This window comes from Schistocerca gregaria, chromosome 8 (assembly GCF_023897955.1).
Source record: "Schistocerca gregaria isolate iqSchGreg1 chromosome 8, iqSchGreg1.2, whole genome shotgun sequence".
Taxonomy (NCBI): domain Eukaryota; kingdom Metazoa; phylum Arthropoda; class Insecta; order Orthoptera; family Acrididae; genus Schistocerca; species Schistocerca gregaria.
In genome coordinates, this window is record NC_064927.1 from 318,123,503 (window position 1) to 318,142,093 (window position 18,591).

Below are 18,591 nucleotides of genomic sequence, written 5' to 3' on the forward strand. Positions count from 1 at the left end.
GGAGATTTTTGAAGACCTGGACGCCTCACGAAAGAAGACATGTTAACATGGTAAAGGATGAAATCTTATCTACGCCATTTCCCCCTGTTAATCACGTTTTGTTATTCTCTGGCTTTTTTTTTTCAAATAATTTTTGTAGTGGAAATTGGTTTGACTTTTGCTCAGAAACTCAACATGGACCACACCAATAATAGCTTTTCAGAATCACGAAATCCGATAACCTTTCTGTAATACGAAGTCCGACTTGCATTTTATTCTTTCCCTTTTTCACGGTCATTAACGATTTAAAAAAAAACCATTTTATCACGATTTCTTGCCACATTTTCAACCTTTTCTTTTCTCCTCTTTTTCTTTTTTATTAACCACTAAATAGTACCACAGTACTAGCTATCGATAAGAGCTGCTGCTGCCACCGACTGACAGACAAAGCGAGCAGACGCAGTGGGGCCAGTGAACAGACTAAGAAAACGAGAGGTGACAATCCAATACACGACGCCAACGTGTCAATGGCACCAAGGCGAGCCGGAGCACGGATCACTGTGTTCGGTGGTCGACTTCGCTTATGCCCCCAAGCGTCCACTATCATTACCTTATTTGGTTTTGGCTCTCGAGAGAAAATGTCCTGTTATTCACCCAGAGACATTGGGACACCTCCTCAGTGAAAGTGTCTGCAGCAGAGCTGAACCAGTTGTAGGGGTGAACACACCTCATGTTAATATCCGCTAGTAAGTTTCAGAATACTTATGTCGACGTAGTGTATGTGCTGGACGTGCGGAAGGCTGCACAGAGGTGAATCCCCGTTCGGCAGGTGGGCTGTATTTGTCTGCCCGTCCCGGCACTTTCTCGCAGGTGAGGACGAGCCCGCCACGCCGCGCCTTGGTTCTTTTTTCGCGGCCCGCTTCTCCCACACACACACACACACACACACACACACTCACACGCAGAGAGAGGAAGGCTCGTGAGCGGCGTATGAAGGCGTCTGCACAGAGGCGTGCCGGCCGGTCACGCGCCGACTCGGGCTATTAACGGACGAGACGGCTGGGACGTTGGCTGCGAGCGCCCACGGCTTTCGCAACGTGTGGCCCGAGGCTCCTGCTCCGCTTCTGCTCTGCACTCGCGGCACCCACGGCTCCGTAAGGATGGGAAAAGACGGCCGGTTAAAACCGACACGGGGGGGGGGGGGCGGTTCTGAATAACCAGTAGTTTTCTGTATTTGGCCTTCATTACAACAGCCGTTCTTTATTTCTTCCTAATAACCGAGTACAAAAACTGAAATAGCAGTAGGGCTAAATTTCTTGTTTTTAGATAAATCTTTTCTAAAAAAGGAGCAATTTTTATTCGTAAGACTTGAATTGCTTTGAAATACTGCATTATTACAGAAAATGGGAAACGAGGTCAGTGTTATTTCAATAACAACGCCGAAAGAAACGAGCAACACTCGTATAGCTCAATAATTGGTACGTCACTGGTGAGACAATGATGTCCTTGTTGCCGTATCCCTTGACTTAAACCGAGCGAGGTGGCACAGTGGTTAGCACACTGCACTCGCATTCGGGAGGACGACGGTTCAATCCCGTCTCCGGCCATTCTGATTTAGGTTTTCCGTGATTTCCCTTTGAAAGGGCACGGCCGATTTCCTTACCAATCTTTCCCTAACCCGAGCTTGCGCTCTGTCTCTAATGACCTCGTTGTCGACGGGACGTTATACACTAACCACCACCACCACCACCTTGACTCAAGGTGCGGGTATACGCGTAGTGCGCAAGATCTGTCCCCACCTCGTCTATGACGTATTTCCTCACTGTCGTCGCCGGACATCTATTGTGGTGAAGAATGGCACCAACCCTAGTCTGGATATATTTTTACGAAGTGACTTAACAATGGCTGTGCCGTGTGCAGTCTGTGGCTGGTTGGCATTGTTGTAATACTCGCCATTGTAGTGTTGGGCAGCGGCAGCTGGATGCTAACAGCGCGTAGCGTTGGGCAGTTGGAGGTGAGCCGCCAGCGGTGGTGGACGTGGGGAGAGAGATGGCGGAGTTTTGAAATTTGTAAGAATTGGTGTCATGAACTGATATATATATATTATGACTATAAAGGTAAATACATTGTTTGTTCTCTATTAAAATCTTTCATTTGCTAACTGTGCCTATCAGTAGTTAGTACTTCCATAGTTTGAATCTTTTAGTTAGTAGGCAGTAGTGGCGCTTGCTGTATTGCAGTAGTTCGAGTAACGATGTTTGTGAGGTAAGTGATTTGTGAAACATATAGGTTAATGTTAGTCAGGGCCATTCTCTTGTAGGGATTATTGAAAGTCAGATTGCGTTGCGCTAAAAACTATTGTGTGTTTAAGCACAGTCATGTACAATTGTTCTAACGGGACGTTTCAGTTATGACCAATGTAACAGAGTAAACAATAGCAGTGCTTAGAGCTGAAGGCAGTGCCTAAGGCTGCGTTCACAGAGCCATCGGCAACGGTCGATTTAGACATCCAAAAGGATATACCACACATGGAACCTGATATGAGCCCACAACTGTTAAAGGGCTTTTTGAGTGGTTCGGAACGTACGCGCCGTCTCTACACAGATGGATCACGTACTGCAAATGGCGTTGGAAGCACTCATTATGATGAATAGACACACCGCAGTACTCAATTCCAGCTCTCTCCGGAAGCCTCAATACTTAAAGCGGATCTCACCTCAATTCTAGGGTCTTAAATATGCCGATGTCTCATATTAACATACAACCATTATTCCGTCGGATTCAGGAGCAGCATTACTGCTCATACGCAATCATTGCGTCTATAACACCAGTTCACCTGACTGTATTGCAGCACTACAGAATCATGATAAGAAAATCACCATGCTGTTGGTAAAGGGTCACCATAGTAACAGGGGCAATGAAATTACCAATGCTCTCGCTAAGAAGGCAATCCACCAACGTACAAAGGCATGGCCATGTTCCTCACACAGATCTACTCCAAGAATTGCGGCAGCGGAGGCCCAGAAGTTTGTGGAATAATAAGTAGCGTCTATCGCACTAACAAAGAGGAAGGCGTTATGCAGCTATACTGCCACATTTCCCTGCACTGCCGTGGTACTCCCGTGGTGTGTACCAAAAGAATGTTTCTGGTTACCATGTCTCGCCTCCGCTTGAAGCGTGGACGGTTTCGGGTGCACATCTATCGGCTACAACTCATTGGTTCGCTCTTAAATGACTGCGGCGCGGAGGACATCAAGCACACCATTTTCGGCTGCCCACTGCGGTACTACGCGAGAACCGGATTGTTGCAGTTTGCTGCTTAGTCGGCAACAACTCCCTGCCACTGTGACGTCACTGCTCGCAACGCGTATACACACATTGTATACACACATATATTACTATGACAGCGGAACGCATCATGGTTAACTATTTTGTATAAATCAAACAAAATATTCTATGACCAAGCAATAAAGGAAACGAAAGAAAAATTCGGAGTAGGAATTAAAATCCATGGAGAAGAAATAAAGACTTTGAGGTTCGCCGATGACATTGTAATTCTGCCAGAGACAACAAACGACCTGGAAGAGCAGCTGAACGGAATGGACAGTGTCTTGAAAGGAAAATATAAGATGAACACCAACAAAAGCAAAACGAGAATAATGGAATGTAGTCGAATTAAGTCGGGTGATGCTGAGGGAATTACGTTAGGAAATGAGACGATTAAAGTAGTAAAGGAGATTTGCTATTTGGGGAGCAAAATAACTGATGGTGGTCGAAGTAGAGAGGATATAAAATGTAGACAGGCAATGGCAAGGGAAGCGTTTCTGAAGAAGAGAAATTTGTTAACGTCGAGTATAGATTTAAATGTCAGGAAGTCGTTTCTGAAAGTATTTGTATGGAGTGTAGCCATGTATGGAAGTGAAACATGGACGATAAATAGTTTAGACAAAAAGAGAATAGAAGCTTTCGAAACGTAGTGCTACAGAAAAATGCAGAAGATTAGATGGGTACATCACATAACTAATGAGGAGGTATTGAATAGAATTGGAGAGAAGTGAAATTTGTGGCACAACTTGACAGGAAGAAGGGATTGGTTGGTAGGTCATATTCTTAGGCATCAAGGGATCACCAATTTAGTATTGAAGGGCAGCATGCAGGGTAAAAATCGTAGAGGGAGACCAAGAGATGAATACACTAAGCAGATTAAGAAGGAAGTAGGTTGCAATACGTACTGGGAGATGAAGAAGATTGCACAGGATAGAGTAGCATGGAGAGCTACATCAAACCAGTCTCTGGACTGAAGGCCACAACAACAACATGTGCGTCTGGGCTACATATGTGCGTGTCACTGAATGTACAGTACCTTATAAACCGTAACACACGAGGGCTAATCGGAAAGTAAGTTCAGATCGGTCGCGAAATGAAAACCACTGTGTAAAACCGATGAAACTTTGCACAGTTGTTTTGGGCAGTGTCTCTAGTATGCCCAGCAATGGCGTCACTTCGCTCTTTTCAGTTCTGAGCGCAGAGTAAGCCCGCGAAAGTACATATAAAATAGCGTCCTCTAGAAGTACGAGGGCCTCGTGAGAAATTTCTCCTGAAGCTATGCAGCGCACCTAACATAATTATCAGCGCATCCTTCTTCGAGGCAATTGTCAGCCGTAGTCTGCAGGGGCAGTGAAGATGCTCTTGCAGCATTTTTGATGGGAAACGTTTGATCACCCACAACACAGCCCGTAACTGGCTTCCTCTTAGTTTCGTCTCTACGCACATAAACCGCTTGCTATGAAGACAACGTTTTGTCAAAGACAACGAGCTGTAGATCAGAGTAGAGAATTGGCGGAAAGCACTGGCGGCTGCCTTCTATGACGATGGTATTCGAAAGTTGGTACAACGCTGCGACGAATGTCTAAGTCGGAGCGGGACTAAGTAACTGGAAGTTGTAGCTGATTGTTAACTTTCACAGTGGTTTACATTTCGCGGCCGAGCAGAACTTACTTTCCGAATGCCCCTTGTGTCATGTGCTGGAGCCTGTCCGAGTGAGTAATGTCCGTAGACCACAATTAAAAGAAAAGGTCATCAGACGCCGTCGTCAGAGGTCGCCCGATGACATTGGACGATATCTTGGTCTCGTGCTTCCGACCTCTTCGTCAGTTTTTGGCGGGGTAGAGGAGGTTAGGTTAGGTTAGAATCTATTATTCTGTGTATGAAGTAGGCTAGATCTTAACCTGTAAGCGTGCAATGGATACGACGACGCCACGGTGCTTGGAGACGAGTGCTGCTACATGGCGTTTGCTATCAAAAAACACGCCAACTGCATGTAAATAAGCTATTTGTCTCGAAAGTAGCTGGAGAGTACTATAAACTCTGACCTCAGTTATTGGTATTGCCTGATAAGTTGTACGAACATATGAAACGAAGGGAAAAACACAATGCCAGAGAAGTTAAGGGCGCTTTAACTTTGTAACGCCCCTTTCCTTCTCAGCCACTGATAATCATCACTAGGGTCGCCACCTTCGAAGCTGACATGCGGTTTCTCATGTTTTTCATACGTATACCCCTTCACTACGAAAGTATGTAGTTTCAACGATACACCCATTGACGGTCTCTCCAAAACTCGTTGTTCCGAGTGTGATTTATTGTACTATAGTAGTAGAATGTGCGACTTCGATGTATAAAGATTTTATGAAATACGTTATGAGCACATGATGGTCAATTTAAGCGGTCAAAGGACAAGATAATTCTATTATATGATGCATAGATAAAATTTATGTGTGGGAAAGTAAGAATTCTTTAATTAAAGAATGTAAGTTAGATTGGTGGTTTCATAACAGTTCATTTTATTCTAAAAATGGCGATAATTAACGCAATATTGGCGTATATTGATAATCAGGTTCTAGTACTGGGAACTTTAATGCTCTGGAAACAATAGCCCAGTTAATTTGAGAAAGGAAGTAACAAGGTTTCTCGTGGTAGGATTATTTCAGATTGAGTTTACGAAGGAAATCAACTACTGTGCACTAAGATGACAAAAGCCTTCAGATATCTCCTAATATCACAGAGACTCGAAGTGGCATGGACACAAGATGTTGTAGGAAGTCCCCTGCAGAAATACTGAGTCATGCTGTCCTCTATAGCCAACCATAGTTGCTAAAGGGTTTCCGGTGCCGGATTTTGTGCACTAAGTGACCTCTATATTATGTCCCATGAACGTTCGATAGCATTCATGTCGGGCGATCTGGGTGGACAAATCATTCACTCGAATTGTCCAGAATGCTCTGCCATGATGCATTGTTATGCACAAAATTGGAACACGAAGTCTGTGAGTGGCTTCAAATGATCTCCAAATAAAAGAACATAACCTTTCACAGTCAATTATTTGTTCAGTCCGACCAGAGGACCTAGTCCATTTCATGTAAACGCAGCCCACACCGTTAAAAAGTCACCACCAGCTTGCACAGTGGCTTATTGACTACATGGGTTCACGGTTTTGTGGGGTCTGTGTCACACTCCAACCCTACCATCAGTTCTTACCAACGGAAATCGGGACTCATCTGACCATGCCATGGCTTTCCAGTCGCATAGGTTCCAATCAATGTGGTCACGAGCCCAGGAGAGGCGCTGCAAACGGTTAGGAATGGCACTCCTGTCGGTCGTCTGATGCCATAGCACATTAACGCCAAGTATTGTCGCTCTGTCCTAACAGATACGTTCGTTGCACGTCTCACATTGTGTCTGCACGCAGTGTTGCTTGTCTGTTGGCAGTGACAATTCTACGCAAACGCCGCCGCCCTCGGTCGGTAAATGAAGGCCGTCGGCAGTTCTGCAGTTATTTCAGGCAGTGTTGCTTGTCTTTTGGCAGTGACAATTCTACGCAAAGGCCGCCGCCCTCGGTCGGTAAATGAAGGCCGTCGGCCACTGCGTCGTTCGTAGTGAGAGGTGCCTGAAATATGGTGTTTGCTTCAAACTCTTGTAATGGATATCGGAATACTGAATTCCCTAACGATTACAGAAACAGAATGTCATGTGTCGCTCCCAAACTACCATTTTGCATTCAAGGTCTGTTGTCGGCCTTTGTGGCCGAGCGGTTCTAGGTGCTTCAGTCCGGAGCCGCGCTGCTGCTGCGGTCGCAGGTTCGAATCCTGCCTCGGGCTATGGATGTGTGTGATGTCGTTATGTTAGTTTGCTTTAAGTAGCTCTAAGTCTAGGGGACTGATGACCTCCGATGTTAAGTCCCATAGCGCTTGGAGCCTTTTTTTATAGTATGTTAATTTCTGGGACCATGAGCGTTTTAGGAAAGTGTAAGCCATCTTCAATCGAGACCCCCTATAGAACACTTGTGCGACCCATTTTTGACTACTGCTCAAGTGTTTGGGACCCCCAACAGTTCGAATTAAAGGAAGACATCAAAGCAACTCAGAAGCGTGCTGCTTCAACCATGGGTTCAGTCAGCACCTCAGTGTTACGGAGATGCTTCGTGAAAAGTAGGTATCCCTGGAGGGAATATGCCATTCTTACCACCTTATCGCGAAATACTGTTGAGAAAGTTTAGACAACAGGTATTTGCAGCTGGCTGCAGAACGATTTAATTGGCGCCTTGTATATTTGGCGTAAAGACCGGGAAGACAAGAAAATTAGCTATCATACAGAGGTCTGCGGACAATCGTTTTCCCGTCTATCCATTTGCGACTGGTGTAGGAAAGGAAATGATTAGTAGTGGTATATGGCACTCTCTGCCACACACCATACCGTGGCTTGAGGAGTACGTATGTAGATGTAGACGAAATTAACGTAAAACGTAAAGTCTCACGGCCGGAAATGTCAGAGTTAATGAAATATTCAGGGCTACTATGTCATACTCATGGATTTCACATTATAGCCCAAATCACCCCCTGTATCGCTAAGGACTGCAGCAAGATTCCATTTACTCGTGTTTCCGCGCTGTAGCGTGACGTCATATATTTTGAATACGCGAGCGCAATTGACCGTTGTCAGCTGCCGTTGTCCGTTGTTGCTCTCACCCCATGGTGGAAGACTGGTACTCATCTTCATCAGCTGTCAGTATCCAAATGTGATTCAATAATTTTTCTCCCTACTCCTTCCTACTGAAATCCCGGTTTTTTTTTTTTTTTTTTTTTTTTTTTTTTTTTTTTTTTTTTTTTTTTAGATTCTCTGTTGCCTCTCTGCACAGCCTTTCAGGATATCCGCTTGAGTCCTATCAAAATGAATATGGTTGTTTCCTGGCTGCAAAGCATATTCTGCAACAGCTGATGTGTCAGTCTCTCCCCTTCTTCAGTTGCCGATGCGCTCTTTCTTTAGTACCCACGTACACGTCCTCGCAACTACACGGAATCCTATAAATTCCTGCTTTTTCTAGCGGTAAGGGAGCATCCTTGGCCAGTTTTAGGCGACCTTCTATCTTCCAGGTGGATTTTTAGAATACCGCTATGTTCTGTTTCGTCAAGATCTTTTCCTAAAACTTTCAATTTCACAGGCGATTGTACATTGCTATGATTTCTGCGCGACGGTCGTAACGCTGTCTATACGCCAGCGGACGAAAAATCATTCTGGAGCAATGCCTTAGTGAGGTGTTGTAATTTCACGTCAAGCAGCTCTGGTTCGCAAACGTTCCTTGCTCTCGTCACCAAAGCCTCGGTTTTGTTGTGGGCGGTGTTTCGAATCCCGGTGTAGGTAACGGTCTGTGTGCGTCGGTTTCAGTAAACTGTGTGGCCCATTCTACCATCTTCTTTCTTGAAAACGAACTCATCAAGAAAGTTTTAAGTTGCCTCTTTCTGATTGATGGTAAAGTGAATCTTCGTATTAACCTCGCTGAGATGCTCGTGAAAACGACGTAGTTCCTCTCTGCCACGCTTCCACAAAACAAACGTATCATCTACATAGCGGAAGCAAATATTTAGACTTTTGTTCACAGTCACTAATAAAGAAATCCGCTATAACTGTGCGGTAGTAAGCGGAAACGGAATTTTGCAGTAGTCAGTGGCGAGGCGGGATATGAATCTGACGCTCAAAGCAGCTACCATCCTTGTTGAAAGTGCCCTCAGCAGATGGGGACGAAAGGTCAGGTTTTAATGTGAAATTCGACCACGTCAAAAAAAGGCCGGAATATTTTATTAAATCTGAGATGTAGATACTATGTGTGCTTGGCAGCGGATCACCCCTTTAAGTTAGTGTCACACCAAAATTTTAAGCAGGTCAGAGCGCGAGACTTTGAAAAATGGCTGTCCTGATTGCTATGAAAATTCTGAGTATGTCAGGGGGCACAAATATGAGTTAACTTGTAAATTTGGTAAATGTGCTCGAGCCTTGTAATTTGGGTTTTAACATTGCCTCTATAATTTTACACTTTGGAACAATATTTCAGAACAGAGACATTAATGAGAGAGGTTAGCTTTACTTTGTCAGAGTAGAGTCAGAGTGTATTAGTAGCAACGATGTGATAAAGCTCTTGGTTACAAATGGACGAAAATGGCTTGCTCTGGAGTGGAGGCAACATTGTTGGGAGCAATTTTTGCAATATGATGTTTAACGAAAGGTATTAAACAGAAGGATTTTAATACTGGATGAATGAGAAAATGTAACATTGAAAGGTAACGTAATTTTTTATTTTTGTAATTACTTTGCATGCTGATGGTTATAACAATGCTTATGGTTTAGATTTTCTGTACAGTTTTTGTAATGAAATTATATGGCTCTATCCTTCATTGCAGTGATAAATGCTAAAGAAACATACTGAAAATAAATTCATGTCTGAGAAGTCCGGAAAGTTGTAGTGTTTCTACGACTTAATGAAGTTCAGTTAAAACTTGAAGTGTCGGTTCAGCTATTTCTTTGTCGGTGAGTTTAGTACCAGATTTTTCATTTCCATTTGTGGTAATCCCTACTCGCACTGCACGTCGCGAGTATGGTGAGTGAAACTTAATTTTGAAAGTCAGATCATTACTCTATATAAAAAAAAGGTTGCAGAGCAGACGAGCGTTCCACTGCGCACAATTAAATCACATTCAGTTAATCCTTGTTCAGAATCAGGCACAGCGATTGCCTGAGTGCCCTTACGAGAATAATATCAGTAAAAGTCCAAGGGTTTAATGAGAGTGAAATATTTTATGGAAATGCTACATTGTGATTTCAAACAGATTTGACAGATAAAGTCCGATGCGTTTTATTCAGTGACCATTTACAATAATACTCTGAAGACCCAAAGAAACTTGTACACCTACCTAATATCGTGTAGGGCCCCAGCGAGCACGTACAAGTTCCGCAACACGACGTGGCATGGACTCGACAAATGTCTGAAGTAGAACTAGACGGAACTAACACCACGAATCTTGCAGGGCTGTCCATAAATCCGTAAGAGTACTGGGAGAGGGGGTGGAGGTCTCTTCTGAACAGCACGTTGCAAGTTCATGTTTGCGGAGTTCGGTGGCCGGCGGAAATGTTTAAACTCGGAAGAGTGTTCCTGGAGCCACTCTGTAACTATTCTGAACGTGTGGGGTGTCGCATTGTCCTGCTGCAATTGCCCAAGTCCGTCGGAATTCACAATGGACGTGAATGGATAAGGGTGATCAGACAGGATGCTTACGTACGTGTCGGGATAGTATGTAGACGTTGATACGTCTAGATACGACCTCCAACTGCACACGCCCCACACAATTATAGAGTCTCCACCAGCTTGAACAGTCCCCTGCCGACATGCAGGATCCATGGATTCATGAGGTTCTGTGCATATCCGTACACGTCCAACCGCTCAATACAATTTGAAACGAGACTCGTCCGACCAGGCAACATGTTTCCAGTCAGAAACAGTCGAATGTCAGGGTTGAAATGCCCAGGCGAGGAGCAAAATCTTCGTCTCGTGCAGTCATCAAGGGTACACTAGTGGGCCTTCGGCTCCGAAAACCCACATAGATTATGTTTCGTTGAATAGTTGCACGCTCACACTTTTTGATGGCTCAGCATTGAAATCTTCAGCAATTTGCGGAAAGGTTGCACTTCTGGGCGATTGTCTGCAGTCGCCGTTGGTCCTGTTCTTGCAGGATCTCTTTCCGGCCACAGCGATGTCGGAGATTTTTTATCAGATTCCTGATATTCACGGTACACTCGTGAAATGGTCGTATGGGAGAGTCCCCGCTTCATTGCTACCTCGGAGATGCTCTGTTCAATCGCTCGTGCGCCGGCTATGACACCAACTGCAAATTCACTTCAATCTTGATGACCTGCCATTGCAACACCACTAACCGATCTAACAACTGCGATAAACACTTGCTGCCTTATATACATGCCGCCTATTCCAGTTTCTTTGGCGCTTCAGTGTAGTTCTGGTGCATCAGTTGTTTTCTAAACTAACAAAGACTCGCAAAAGTCAGGGCCAACATTTAACACAAAGTCATTTTGTTACAGTGAGATAGCGCACGTAAATTTTTTTGGGAACAGATTCCTTTCTCGCTTTCGTTTTGTTTGATAGTCCGGCTTCTCTGTCTTCCATCCTGCAGCGTGAGCTATACGTACTTGCAACTCAAGTAATCTTCAAATATTTTCAATCAACATTTCTCAGCTTTGTGTATTTTACCTTTAACTTCTCAATTATATGAGGATTGAAACATTTTAATGGATACTTTCAACTTCTGTTTTGTGTTGATCACCTGCTTAAATTACGATTGTAAGTCATTCACTTTAAATTATCATACCGGAAAAATCAAACTGTGGCACCTTCATTGCTATATTTTGGTCAGCGATAGAACACTTTGTAGAGAAACTGTTTGCAGAGCTTTTCGTTGTTGCTGTTCGTCAAAAGTTCCAGCTCGAAAATCATTCCGGAAATGCCTCTCAAAATATGTCGTTTTTTGTTTTGCATCCGAGGAAGAAGCAAGAAGTCAGTGGGTGCCACGTCATGGGAACACGGGGAAGGGGTTGGGGAGAGGGGGGGAACGAGGAGGGGATGAGGAAAATTTTATAGCCGAAAGAATCAGAATGTGTGACAGAGTCCTTTGCAGAATGAATTGGTGAGTTCCGGTGGAGCAGTAACAACTCGTTGGACAGCTTCTCCCAACATTTCATCTTGACGAACTCCCATAACTAAGTCAGATTTCGGGAGTGTGCTCTTTTGACGCTTTGTCCCTTTACGAACATGACATATTGGCACGACCCCTCGCCACTACCTGGACACACTCTGCACCACATTTTCCGGTGGAGTATGGGTGTTCGACTTTTTCAGAGCTGGTGAATCTACATGTTTCCACTTCTGGCTATTCATTGAACTCGCATCCGTGCTGATTACACGGCTAAATAAGTTATGTAGTTTGCAAAAAAGGAAGCAGAATACAGTAATCGTAGATCTAGTCTGTATTTTTATTGCAGATCTACAGGGTGGTTGTAAGGGCAGTATCTATTTGTAAAAATAATTATTTAAAGAATGCAACTTTCCACAGTTTTATTCTCAGTGAATGCATTATTAGAGTGTACCAATTAGTTATTAAGTCACATTTCAATTTATGCATCCGTATTTTCCACACAAATCTTTAATCTCTTAGGAACAGCATCCACGGCTTTTCTTAGCATCTCAACTCGGACGTTTGCAAACACTTCACGGATATTTTCTTCAAGATTGTTAATATCCTTTGGTTTTAACTTTTACGCTTGTTCCTTGCTCCAACGACAAGCAGCCTTGAGCCCAATCAGTCGATCCACAGCGCCCAATCTATCTATCAAGGAAGTTATCATCAGGCTATTCTCTCATTGAAATTGCATAGTGGGGTGAAGCTCCATCTTGCATGACTAGCAATTCCCTTCCAATTTCTCATTCTGGAATCTCGCTGTGAGCTAACACCCCACAGCTGTTCGGGCTCACATGCGGTTCCTCGTCGTAGAAATGTCTTGCCTCAAACTCGTCTAGAGGTTGAACCGTACGTGTTGCATTACACGCTCTAGGTTAAATTGACGGGCTGATGGCAAGTTTGCGGGATTGTAGGAACCATACAATCTTAATACAGATTCAGATCTTAGCATTCAGGTCAAAGTGAATTTCACTTTGACAGTAAATCGTAAACTATTATAGGTATGATCAGTACTCACGTTTTATTGAGATCACCATGAAAATTTTTGCAGGATGGTAGATTAAAATTACTGTGCTTCCATTCCCCAAATTACTAGAGAATTAAATAGTTTTCATATATGTTTCCCTTTATAGCCGATCTTAGGTCTGCCGTATTTAACACTGCTATGTCTCCCTGGCCACAAACGGCATTTAGGGTACCTCTATGACATTGGTTCTCGTCTGTCTCAATGGCACACTACAAAGCCCAGGTCTCATTCAGCACAATAGACGCCTGCGAATTTCCCCGTCTCGTGGCGAATGTGCGTTCTTTGTGCACACGGTCCTGGACGCCAGGGTTCGTTTCACAATTCCTGAAGGCTGACTCTTTCGGCCATATGTGTAAATGAGAGCAAAATGATCGTTATCTCACAGCGTACCATACATACGTTCAAATCATCTCCAAGAACTGTGCACCATTAATGATGTCGCGTAGAACATGCAGGACAATGAATCGGCTTGACGTCACCAGACGGTTACCTTTGATCTTGATTGCATTTTTTCAGCTGTTATGTTGGGATACAAATTTGACAAGTAATGACAAATTTGACAGGTCACAAAAACTCCAGCGTGCACTACCGATTCATCAGACCACAGAATATTGTCATACACACCGAGATAATCATCATCTTCTTAATCAACCATAATCTCACAAAATTCCATTCTCCTGCGGCAGTCCTCATCAAGCAGTTTTTTCACGTAAAGTAGAAAAAAAAGCAGCTCACTTTTTATTATCTTGTGAGACGACAATCCCATTTCTCTAGTCGATTGACTTGCTGACTTTAAGGAGCTCTGTTCAAAGATGTACTGAACAAAATTCTCATTATTTAAAATTTCTGTGTTGTGAGTCTTCATGATCGACTTGCATCTTTCAAGCTACCATTTGTCATTAATTTCTTATGGCAGTTTTTTCCTCTCTTAAGTTAGGCTTTTCATTCCTCCCTCGCTCTGGCCTGCACCATCTCTGAATTTGCATCGCCAAATGCTTTAGTTCATACCTGGCGTCAGTTTTAGTTCTGTCTCCTACTGTGAGTGCACCAAGCATTTTTCGGATTTCGCTCGATCAACCTCTGAAATGATAAATGGTTAACCTCATATTAGTCAACGTTATTAGGTGCCAGCAGGAGTTGATGCTATTTTCTACAAGAATCGAAATAAAAAACACATATTGGCTTTACAACTAACCTGTACGTTTCAGCTACTCAACAGTCACCTCCGTTGTTAAATTATAACTAGGAATTATACAAGAATCAGTGCTTGAGAGATGAAAATTAAAACCATTTTGTACAATAAAATATTAACAAAGTTAGGTAACATACCATTTAAGTTGAGTCATATAGTATCGACAAGCTTCTGACCTCACACATTACTATACGACTTCAAGATAAACATTGTCAGATTCTGAGGCTGTTGTTTACAGAGCAGTACAGGGAACCTCAGTTTACGTCAAGCGGATAGAGCACAACATCAGCTCAAAATTACCAGTACAATTTTTTATAAAATGTATGTTAAATTAAAGAAACTAAGATCAAGGAACCTTTATTAAAGTTAACAATCATGTCATATAGCTAATTACATGTTTAAAAATTACAAAACGTTGATTTTGTAGAAAATTAACCACTACATAAATTTGTAAGAAGTTAAAATATTGTAAAAACATTTTCATAAAATTATACATCGGTATAAGCCCAGAGTAACCAGTCATACCCAACAAGTGTTATCACACTTGCCATCTATTAATATAATATGCCCGTATTAGCGTACAAAACATCGTTTGAACGACAGTGCCCTCGAGAAGATTTGATGCATACAGATTGCCTTATACTTTCATTACTATCATATCATTTGACGTATATAGTGTGCAACTGACGGTAAAAACTTTAACAAGAAAAATATAAGCCAGAAACTGGAAGCAGCCAACGACCACAAGTAGTAATAAACTTTGTTCTCACATAGTGAATTACGAAGTGTTGCCATATAAAAAGAAGAACGGTTAGATATGCTCCCTCCCCCACATGTAACCTCTACCAGCTTACAAAATTCATTAGCTTACTCTTCTATCATGAACTCCTCCGAATATTCAAATGGTTCAAATGGCTCTGAGCACTATGGGACTCAACTGCTGAGGTCATAAGTCCCCTAGAACTTAGAACTACTTAAAGCTAACTAACCTAAGGACACCACACACATCCATGCCCGAGGCAGGATTCGAACCTGCGACCGTAGCGGTAGCGCCAGAACCGCTCGGCCACCAGCGGCCGGCTCCGAATATTCCATGTTACTTGTAAACTCGACCCTGCCCTTCTGTCCTGATACTCTGCCGCGCCCAAGCCAGCACATTCACCCAACACTGAACCTCCACACCTTCCATGTCCTCTCCCAACTAAATTTTGTTTAATCATATTCTCTTAGCCGACCATAAAATTTGCCCTGATATATACCCATCCTAGAAGATCTAAGACATCCGACCCAACCTCCCAAAGTCAGAGCCCCCTTCCTCTCCACTCCTCACCACCCACATCTGGCCACAAAAACACCCTCTGTACACACTGGCCCATCTGCTACATTCCCATCATACCCCTATTCATGGCAGACGTATCAGTTTACTCATCTATGTGTCTATTTTAATTCGTCAACTCATTTGCTTTTTACTTTTTTAACGTATGGTGCTGTTACTGTGTCTTTTATCTTTTGTGAAACATCCATTTGCCGTTTCGTCTGTTGTAATCTTTTAATTAATCAGTCAGTCCACCTTTCATATTTTAAGTGATATGTCTTTGTTATGTCAGACTTTCAATTTGTTAATTGCTGTGTCCAATTTTATACTACATTTTAAAAGTCTTACTCTAATATGGCTGAAGAGCGGCGACTTGTATCCGTTGACAGCCCACTCACTGCTCATTCGGGGCGAGGAGAGTGAAATGACAATAAGGAAATGAAAAATTGGATATGGTCTTCAACTAACTCTCTCTCTCTCTCTCTCTCAGCCAATGAGATCTGCTCGATATTTATCTCTGATACCAACTTTAACTGTTCCCAACTTACAACACCGTTCCACATCAGGGCGCCTCCCTGCTTTTTCCCTCTCCATCTGAGGGTACTCCTTTCCTCCTGTGACCACTGCCCTACCCACACAATACACTACTCTTTACCCTCTGTCTCTCCCATCGGCTGTATTTCCCACCATCCACTTCAACTTCTACCTACCATGTCCACAGTCTTCTTACCTAACAGACCCCTGTCTTTTCACCAATACCTTTCCAACCTCCGGGATATGATCTCTTCTCCCGCAATACTTCTCACCCTGTGCAGGTTTTCCAGGTTTTAAGTGAAAATGCAGGGCTTCGGTGTTTTTATCTGAAGAATTTCACCTTCCTGAGATGTTTCTTAATATATATACATATTCGTTTCTTTACTGTCCATTTTTTATTTTTAAATTAAAATAGAAACCAGCATCAAATTTTGTTTATATTTTTCATTATATATTTTTTAATTTGCTTGGGTGATAGGCGGAGAATTTTAAAACTGACAGCCCAAACCATGCCCATATGGAACAAGGGGCTGAGATAACAATAAAGAAAACAATAGACATGCTATGCCCACCACTTTTCCGTAAGTACCTCCAAATCCTCGAACGCCATGCACTCCATCTCGTTTTCCACATCCTTTCACCTTCCTACACGTGGATCCTCTACCATCCGATCGAATTCTCACCCTTTCTCACCCACATCGAACAGCTTCCCATCTCCTGTACCATCCACCGATTATATTACCATCACTGTTTCCAATCTTACAACCAAGCCTGGAACGCTGCCACACCTTTACAAACACATCCCTCTATTCGCAACCTTACACACACTCCATATTCTATCCCAAAGCAACTTCAATCAGACAATGAGATCAGCTCCGTTACACAGGGTTGTCCATTGATCATTACCATGCCAAATATCTCACGAAATAAGCGTTAAACGGAAAAACTACAAACAATGAAACTTGTCTAGCTGGAAGGCGGAAACCAGATGGCGCCATGGTTGGCCCGCTAGATGGCGCTGCCATAGGTCAAATGGATATCAACTGCGCTTTTTAAAATAGGAACCCCCATTTTTATTGCATATTCGTGTAGTTCGCAAAGAAATATGAATGTTTTTGTTGGATCACATTTTTCGCTTTGTGATAGATGGCGCTGTAATAGTCACAAACGTATGGTTCACAATTTTAGACGCACACTTGGTAACAGGTAGGTTTTTAAATTAAAATACAGAACGTAGGTACGTTTGAACATTTTGTTTCGGTTGTTCCAATGTGATACATGTACCTTTGTGAACTTATCATTCCTGAGAACGCACGCTGTTACAGCGTGATTACCTGTAAATACCGCATTAATGCAATAAATGCTCAAAATGATGTCCATCAACCTCAATGCCTTTGGCAATACGTGAACGACATTCCTCTCAACAGCGAGTAGTTCGCCTTCCGTAATGTTCGCACATACATGGGCAATGCGCTGACGCATGTCAGGCGCTGTCGGTGAATCACGATGACAAATATCCTTCAACTTTCCCAACAGAAAGAAATCCGGGGACGTTAGATCCGGTGAACGAGCGGGCCATGAAATATACTATTCAGTGCCGCTTCAACCGCAAGCGAGCTATGTGCCGGACATCCATAATTTTGGAAATACATCGCCCTTCTGTCATGCAGTGAAACATCTTTTAGTAACATCGGTAGAAAATTACGTAGGACATCAGCATACATTGCACCATTTAGATTGCCATCGATAAAATGGGGGCCAATTATCCTTCCTCCCATAATGCCGCACCATACATTAACTCGCCAAGGTCACTGATGTTCCACTTGTCGCAGCCATCGTGGATTTTCTGTTGCACAATAGTGCATATTATGCTAGTTAGTTACCGCTGTTGGTGAATGTCGCTTCGTCGCTAAATAGAACGCATTCAAAAATGGTTCAAATGGCTCTGAGCACTATGGGACTTAACATCTATGGTCATCAGTCTCCTATAACTTAGAACTACTTAAACCTAACCAACCTAAGGACATCACACAACACCCAGTCATCACAAGGCAGAGAAAATCCCTGACCCCGGCGGGAATCAAACCCGGGAACCCGGGTGCGGGAAGCGAGAACGCTACCGCACGATCACGAGCTGCGGACAAATAGAACGCGTGAAAAAAGTGTGTCATCGTTCCATAATTTCTGTTGTGCCAGTGGCAGAACTGTACACGACGTTCAGAGTCATCGCCATGCAATTCCTGGTGCGTAGAAATATGGTACAGGTGCATTCTCAACACCGACGTTTTTGAGATTCCCGATTCTCGTGCAATTTGTCTGCTACTGGTGTGCGGATTAGCCGCGACAGCAGCTAAAACACCTACTTGGGCATCATTATTTGTTGCAGGTCGTGGCTGACGTTTCACATGTGACTGAACATTTCCCGTTTCCTTAAATAACGTAACTATCCGGCGAACGGTCCAGACACTTGGAT